Source organism: Xenopus laevis, chromosome 1S (assembly GCF_017654675.1).
Source record: "Xenopus laevis strain J_2021 chromosome 1S, Xenopus_laevis_v10.1, whole genome shotgun sequence".
Classification (NCBI taxonomy): Eukaryota; Metazoa; Chordata; class Amphibia; order Anura; family Pipidae; genus Xenopus; species Xenopus laevis.
Window position 1 is genome coordinate 90578835 of NC_054372.1, and position 7936 is coordinate 90586770.

Genomic DNA, 7936 nt, shown 5'->3' on the forward strand with positions numbered 1-7936 from the left:
TTGAACCTATAAACCTACAGAGCAGAATGTATGATCATGCCCATTGTCCACAAAGGTACCACCAATTTCTCTCTCTAATACATTCTAGTACTGCATGTTCCATTTTGCTGACAACCATTTTTTTACAATTTACTAACACAAATTTTTACTATTTCCTCCTGCATACTTCACAATTATCAGTCAATCTTACTGCATGCCCACATGCTTTTCTCTCTCTTTCTGTTCTTAAACCTTCAACACTGCAGTACCCCTTGTTGCAAAGTATGAGGATATTAGAAGTAACCTCAGAGTTCCATGACCTGTATAAAAGCACTTCGGTCATGGAACTCCTTGGTGACTTATAACCTCCTTATATTTTACAATAGGGGGTACTTTATTCTCTCTCTCTCTCTCTCTCTCTCTCTCTCTCTCTATATGCATATATTTATTTACTTATATATTTACATATTAAATTTAAGTAGCCGAACTAAATGTTGAAAGGCAGCCCAAGTACCAATAAAGTTAAACTATATTAGAGCATATGACACAATACAGATGGAGCAGATGTGCGATTTTCAGATTTCATAAACTGTATCATTTTCGAAATCCAGAAATCACAGATCTGCATCATATGTATTTTACCTTGATGTTAGAGGGAAGAGAGAGGATAGATTTGGGATGATTTGTCTTTTGCTTTACTATTGTACAGTCTTACCCCCATATATTACAGTTTGCCAAAGTGTAGTACCCGGTAGCAACCATTCAGGTGTTTGCTTTTTATCATAAATGCTTATTGATATGGGTTACTGCACCTGGGCAAATTTGTAAACATATTTATTAAAGGTCAGATTTTAGTGGTTTTAATGGTTTTTGAAACTACATCTAAACTAACAAACTCTAAAACCACCACTGTTTAATTTATTAAAAGTTCCTATTAAAAAAGTACAAATTAAAAAAAACCTTAAAAAACCTCTAAAAATTTGAGTTTTTCAGACAATTCGTAGTGAAAAAAAATTTGAAAACCTCTAAAATTCTGATTTGTTTAAAAATGGTCCAATAGGATTAGCACACCACCTATTGACTTCTGTAGCACCTTGACAACTTTTACTTGGTGAAGTTTAGCATTAAAGCTTTTTATGTTTTTTTTTTTCACTTAATAAATCTTAAATTTGAGAGCTTTTTAGAAATACAGGAAAACCACGGATTTTTCAAGATTTGTGGGGATAAACTAAATTGACCCCTTAGAGTCAGTTAATACATAACACCATTAATTAACTGTTCTGTTTTTCTTGCAGTGATTTTACTGTTATGTCTAGGATTAATTGAGTGACCATTGTCCGTTTTGTGTAGTGAACATACAGGACTATCTGGGTAATTATAGCAGAAGGAGCAGTTTTCAGCACTGCACAAAGCACTATTTTGGAGGGCCCCTAAGGCGAGGTTCTCTGGTGGACTGTTTAGTACCCCAGTGCTACACTGTATATGGCATAGAAATGATTTCTTAAAGGAAAACTATACCCCCAAACAATGTTGGTCCCTATAAAAAGATATTGCATAAAACAGCTCATGTGTAAAACCATGCTTCATGTTAATAAACCATTTTCATAATAATATACTTTTGTAATAGTATTTGCCATTGGGTAATCATAAATAAAAAATTTCCATTTTAAAAAATAAGGGCCGCCCCCTGGGATCGTATGATTCACTGTGCACACAAACAAGCCAAACAAACTATACTTCTTAGGTCACATGAGCCAATTAACAGACAGAGTTGTGTCTTTTGCTTCAACACTTCTTCCTGTTACAGTTAGGAGTTGTAGCATTTCTGGTCAGATGATCTCTGAGGCAGCACACAGACCATCACAAAATGGTGGTTCAAGGCAAGAGATGTGAAATGGCAATATTTACTTAAATATATATTCCAGTTTGATAAGATTATATTATCTGTTGCCTAAGTATTCATTTTGGGGGTATAGTTTTCCTTTAAATGACACTGCTGCAAAACAAGCATCCTGCATGTCATAATAGCCCCTAAGTGAATGGAGACCACTGAAAAGCATATATTATTGGAAAGCATACATTGTTCCAGATCCTACCAAACTGCATAGCTTTGTTAAAATTTGCATTTTTTATGAAATTGTTAAGAATTTCCTCAAAGTTTTTCTTTTCCAGCTTCTTATCTTTATATACCAAGGTCAAACATCCTAAAAATAAATGCCAGTCTACTGAATACTGAATATACTGAATAGATTTATGCTGATGTGCGTAGGTTTACATAAGTATATGGCATGTAAGACCCCAAAATGAAAATAATGCCTACAAAATGTAATGGTAACAGTTCAGTTTCTGCAAAAAGGCACCTAGAATGCATTTCATTTCATAAGAGCCTCCAAGAGTCCACTGAAAACCAAATATCTTTGCGAGGTACACATTGGACAAATCAAGATTACAAAATAATTAACTTTGGGGCCACGTACAATGTATTTATATGGAGCAACACATGAACACAGGCATGCAATACCAACATTTCTGACCATGTCCCTTTGGTGTGCTTATCAAATTATCAACAAGCTGTTTTGGTAAGTTTTTCTAGAACAAAAGGTTGAATTGTGGGATTTTTTTCAGTCACAACTATTATGATACTAACTCACCAATCATTGTACTGAAAAGCAGCCGTGCAAGTATAGAGGAAACACACCCTGCAACTGCTTGGGGCCCAGAAACTATAGCAGTCCCAGTGGGACTGATAAGGATACATGTTCATGAAAAATGTCTTGCTTCCAAAGTTTAGAGGTCATTTTTCAATAACTAATCAGTAGTAGTTCATATAAAAAGAATGAATTAGTTTGTTAAAAAGCCACCTGCCCCTGTCATGTCGCTTTACTCACTTATTGCTAAATACGTAAGCTACATATGTAAAGTTTCCATTGAGTTGTTTTCAGATTGTTCACCAGAAAAAAATACTTTTTTTAATTACCTTATATTTTCTATTTGTGACAGTTTTTCTAATATTTAAAAAAATTAAGTTTAATGTTCTTGTCTCTGGTATATCAGTCTGGCAACAGTAATCCAGGTGCAGATTCTGAACTGTTACAATTTGCAACATTAGTTGGTACATTTCTTAGTAGCATCTAAATGTATCAATTTAAAACAGTTTCAGAGTCGATGACCCCACCCCTCCCAGAGCTTCTTTAGAAAGACATAAGAAGGTGAAAAATTAAAATTAAACTTCAGTACTTCAATATTAAAAAAACTGCCACAAATAGAAAATATGAGGTAACTGGAAAAAGTATTTATTTCTGGTAAACTATCTGAAACCAGCTGAACTGAAAAAGGTGTTTGAAAGTGAACAGCCCCTTTAAATGTTTAAATTCATTGATTGTTGGTGGAGTTTGCCCCTGCTGCCCCTGTTAGGATCTGGCCACACGGGCAGATTCGGGGAGATTAGTCGCCAGGTGACAAATCTATTCTTCTTCGCTGCAACTAATCTCCCCCATCTGCCTTCCCTTGCCTCCCCCCGGCTAACATGTCAATTGCCTGGGGGCAGGCACAATGAGCAATTTGTTTCGAAGTTGCCCAAAGTTTCCTCGTGAGGCAATTACGGCGACTTCGGAAAACAAAGCGCTCCATGTGCCTGCCCCCAGTCGATTTTCATATTAGCCGGCGGAAGGCAGATCGGGGAGATTAGTCGCCGCGAAGAAGAGGAGATTTTTTGCCTGCCCATGTGGCCAGACTCATAAGCTTCTCTGCATTGTCAGCTTCTCTGTAAGTTACGTTAAGTTTTTAGGCAAGTTAGGACCATTTTTGTGGAAGTTACGTGAATTACAGTTTTATTGTAACCTTATATGTAATTTATGCATAACTTTAGTTTGCATAACTTTAATGATGTAGTCAGGCCCTATTTCAGACATGATTCTGGTACAACAATACCCCAATTCCCCCCCCCCCCCCTGGGCCCTAGGCAGAATCCTGCAGAATAAGGCTCTGATGTGGTGCATTGCAACTTGATTCTGGCTGCAGTGCCTCATGAATAGCCTGATACCACAGCTGTACCATAGAGGAAGTTTGGAAGGTATTGGCAAGGGGATACTCGTCTTCTGTGGAATCAGTCTGACGTCAAAGCACAGGAGGTAAGTGGGAGAGGGGATCTCAAAGAATACACAATTACTTTACAAAGCCATTTGTGTTTTATGTCACGCTCACACTGTCATTTGTGATTGCTTCCCTCTTATTTCATCCTTCTACTTCACCAACTGCTATTTAATATACATTCAGCTAGAGGCAACTGAATTCTAAGTCATTCCAAATCGCTGTGATGCACTGTGTGCATATTTTGCTAATTTGCATATTGATAGATCATGAATTGGTCCACAGTATGGCTTTTATACATAGGGGCGATCCTGAGGCTGCTGCCGCCCCCTCTCTCCTGATCTGTGCTTAAAACATCAGCGTTGGAGCAGGTCAGGGGGGGGCAGCATCGCTAGTGCAATGAGCGCGATAATGCTCTCTGCACTAGTGGGGTTGAATTCCCGGGATAAACGCCAGAGGTTTATAGGTGATTTTTTGCCACCACTTATAACTGGCAGGAACGGCCCTGCTTACACAGTGATTGATTGTGCAGCTATTGAAATGCTAAAATGCATGAAAAACACATGGTACATTTTTTAAAGCAGGTGAGTGTGCCTTTGTGAGTTCAGTTGCATTACGTTATAATTAATGGTGCATCAAATGCATAAATATGCAACATGTTGCATTAAAAAAAAAATATAAAATTAATTTGGGTCTGAAGGTTTTTGGATACAACCAGAACAGAATACAATGGAAACAATTGCCTGGCATGTTTAACTGTGCCCAAACCTGTGTCTCGAATGCAGTGGTGGAACTACTGGGGGAGCAGGGGGCGCGAGCGGGCCAGGGCACGTCCCACACCAGGGCCCGCCCCCCTCTAGTTACGTTACTGCTCCAATGGGTGTTAAATACACACAAAAACAAAACAAACAAAAGGGATGCATAAGGACACTAAGATTATGAATACAGGAGTAAACTAAACTGCCACCAATTTGTTTTTTGCTACTGTATATTCAACCTTGGTATATATATAGTCTATGGAAGGTGGTCTTATAAGCACTCTCTTTATAAAGTGTTTCTGGATAAGGGATCCCATCTGTGATCATACTTTTTATACCTGATACAGTATATGTATCACTGTAAAAGTACAGAAAGGACAAACATTGCAATAAATGCAAAGATTTCTGCCATGTGAGACAGGATTCCCTGTCCTCCATATCCTCCATTCTGATTGCAAATTTTACTGACTACTTTCTCACAAACAAAAAAGGTTCACCCTTATCTATGGCATCTGACACACATAATGTACAACCTGAAACAGAAATAATCATAACCCTATATCTCCCTTAACGACACAAAAATGTTCTGTTAATCTTTCCATCCCATCTTCAGCTATACCTTCATCTTTTCCTTACCAAGACATATCTTATTTGTTCCCATTGATTTACTCATAAGGAGGGCCGTCATCAGGGTGGCACAGGGGGTATTCTTCTACCTGGCCCGGGCCTAAAAGGGGGGCATGCTGTGCTGCACTGCACTTTTTGAAATAGCCAGCCCCCCCCCCTGACAGCGCATAAGCCATGCCTCACCTCCCGAACCGCTGAAGTCCCAAAGTCTCAAACCGCCAAAGTCCCGAAAAGCCGAAGCCCCAAAGAGCAGAAGTCCTGAAGAGCCAAAGTCCCGAACTGCCAAAGCCACTAAAGGAGCGGAAGTTGAAGTTCCGAAGCTGTGAAAAAAACCCCAAATTTTCAAAATAGCCAGGCCCTCCTTGACAGTGCCAAAGCCATGCCTCACCTCCCGAACCACTGAAGTCCCAAAGCGCCAAAGAGCCGAATCCCTGAAGACCCGAAGAGCCAAAGTCCCAAAAGGAGCTGAAGCCACCAAAGGAGCTGAAGTTGAAGTCTTGAAGCGGTGAAAAGACCCAAAGCCACGAAAGGAGCCAAAGTTGAAGTCCTGGTCCTCACCATCAATGGATTTTTATGACTTGTGTGTGTGTGTGTGTGGGGGGGGGGGTTACCATTTTTAGCACTGATGTCTGTGTGGTCTTTTAACTGTGGTGTAATGTGGACAGGATCTGGTGAGGGTGGCCTGGGCCCAGAGAATTTTGCTGTACGGGGCCCTGTGATTTCTAAAGGTGGCCCTGCTCATGAGCTATCCATAATGCATTTACATTTGCACAGTGCATTTACAATCAACTCCCTTCCCCAGTCAGACAACAAACTTTGGATCTAACTTAAGGTGGCCATACACGGGCAGATTAAAGCTGCCGATATCGGTCCTTTAGAAAGATTCTGCAGCTTATCTGCCCATGTGTGGGGGCTCCTGACGGGTCCTCCTGATAGATATCATACCAAAAATTGGCCAGATATCGATCGGTCAAGTTTCATTTTTCGTATGATCCTGGACCACATCGGCTAGTTGATGTGGTCCTGCGACCCATCGGAGCCCATTCGTAGTATTGTAATTGTAACCCAGGGCCGAACGTTCGGATTCATCCGATATTGCCCAGCCGTGGGCATGTCGGGTTAAGATCGGCTCGTTTGGCGACCTTGCCAAATGAGCGTATCTTATAGTGTATGGCCAACTTAAGTCTGTTCCTTTTGCTATTCCCTCCATTACATTACATTATTCAGCCCTGGAACTATTTATCCTCCAGTAGAGAAATATTCCTAATTCTAGTCATAGATCAGCTACATTAGTCTCACGCCATTTCCAGTCCCTCAATTCCATTCCCTGTGCTATTTATAAAGGAGTAAAGAGGGCTGTTGATTGGTTCTGTACAACCAGGACTATTGTGCTGGAGCCAGTGAATTTTATGTCTTGAGGAATTCAAGACTTTTTATTTGTCGTCAGAGGCCCCTTAGGACTGCTCTAAGACTGTGAAGGCAATATCTGGCTCTAGTGGCACTTATAAAGGGTTGACTAAATTGGTAAAATATATGGGCCCTAATGCAACTTTACCTGCTTCATTGTGCCTTGTTAACTCCCAACAATACTCATACAAAAAAAGTCAATGATAGGTCACTTATGCTTGCAATTTATAACCTCTGGAGCTGATTTTACCTTATAAATATTATCTTAGAAATGACTGAACTGTACAACACATAACTGTACTGCAGACCCCATAATGTGTGTTTCTTTTTAATATCCTGAATTGATGGGATTGTCTAATCTCTTTACCAAAGCCTGTTCTTTCCTGTTATGTAATGTATAAGCTTGATGGTTCATCCCCCTTGTGTTTCATAGCCATGGCAACATTGCACGTCTTTATATGTTCCATTTTTCTGTATAAAAACTATGAGTTGAGAACATTCTGTCCCGTGTTACTTTGTTATACAGTATATATGTTGATGGGAAGCATTCCAGCACATTCAAAGCAAATATGTGATTCTAAAATACAATTTGCGCTGTAATATTCTTTTAAAGGATACTGTCATGGGAAAATTTTTCAAAATGAATCAGTTAATAGTGCTGCTCCAGCAGAATTCTGCCCTGAAATCCATTCTCAAAAGAGCAAACAGATTTTTTTATATTAAATTTTGAAATCTGACATGGGGCTAGACATATTGTCAATTTCCCAGCTGCCCCTGGTCATGTGACTTGTGCTCTGATAAACTTCAATCACTCTTTACTGCTGTACTGCAAGTTAGAGTGATATCACCCCCCTCCCTTTTCCTCCCCAGCAGCCAAACAAAAGAACAATGGGAAGGTAACCAGATAGCAGTTCCCTAACACAAGATAACAGCTGCCTGGTAGATCTAAGAACAACACTCAATAGTGAAAACCCATGTCCCACTGAGACACATTCAGTTACATTGAGAAGGAAAAACAGCAGCCTGCCAGAAAGCATTTCTCTCCTAACGTGCAGGCACAAGTCACATGACCAGGG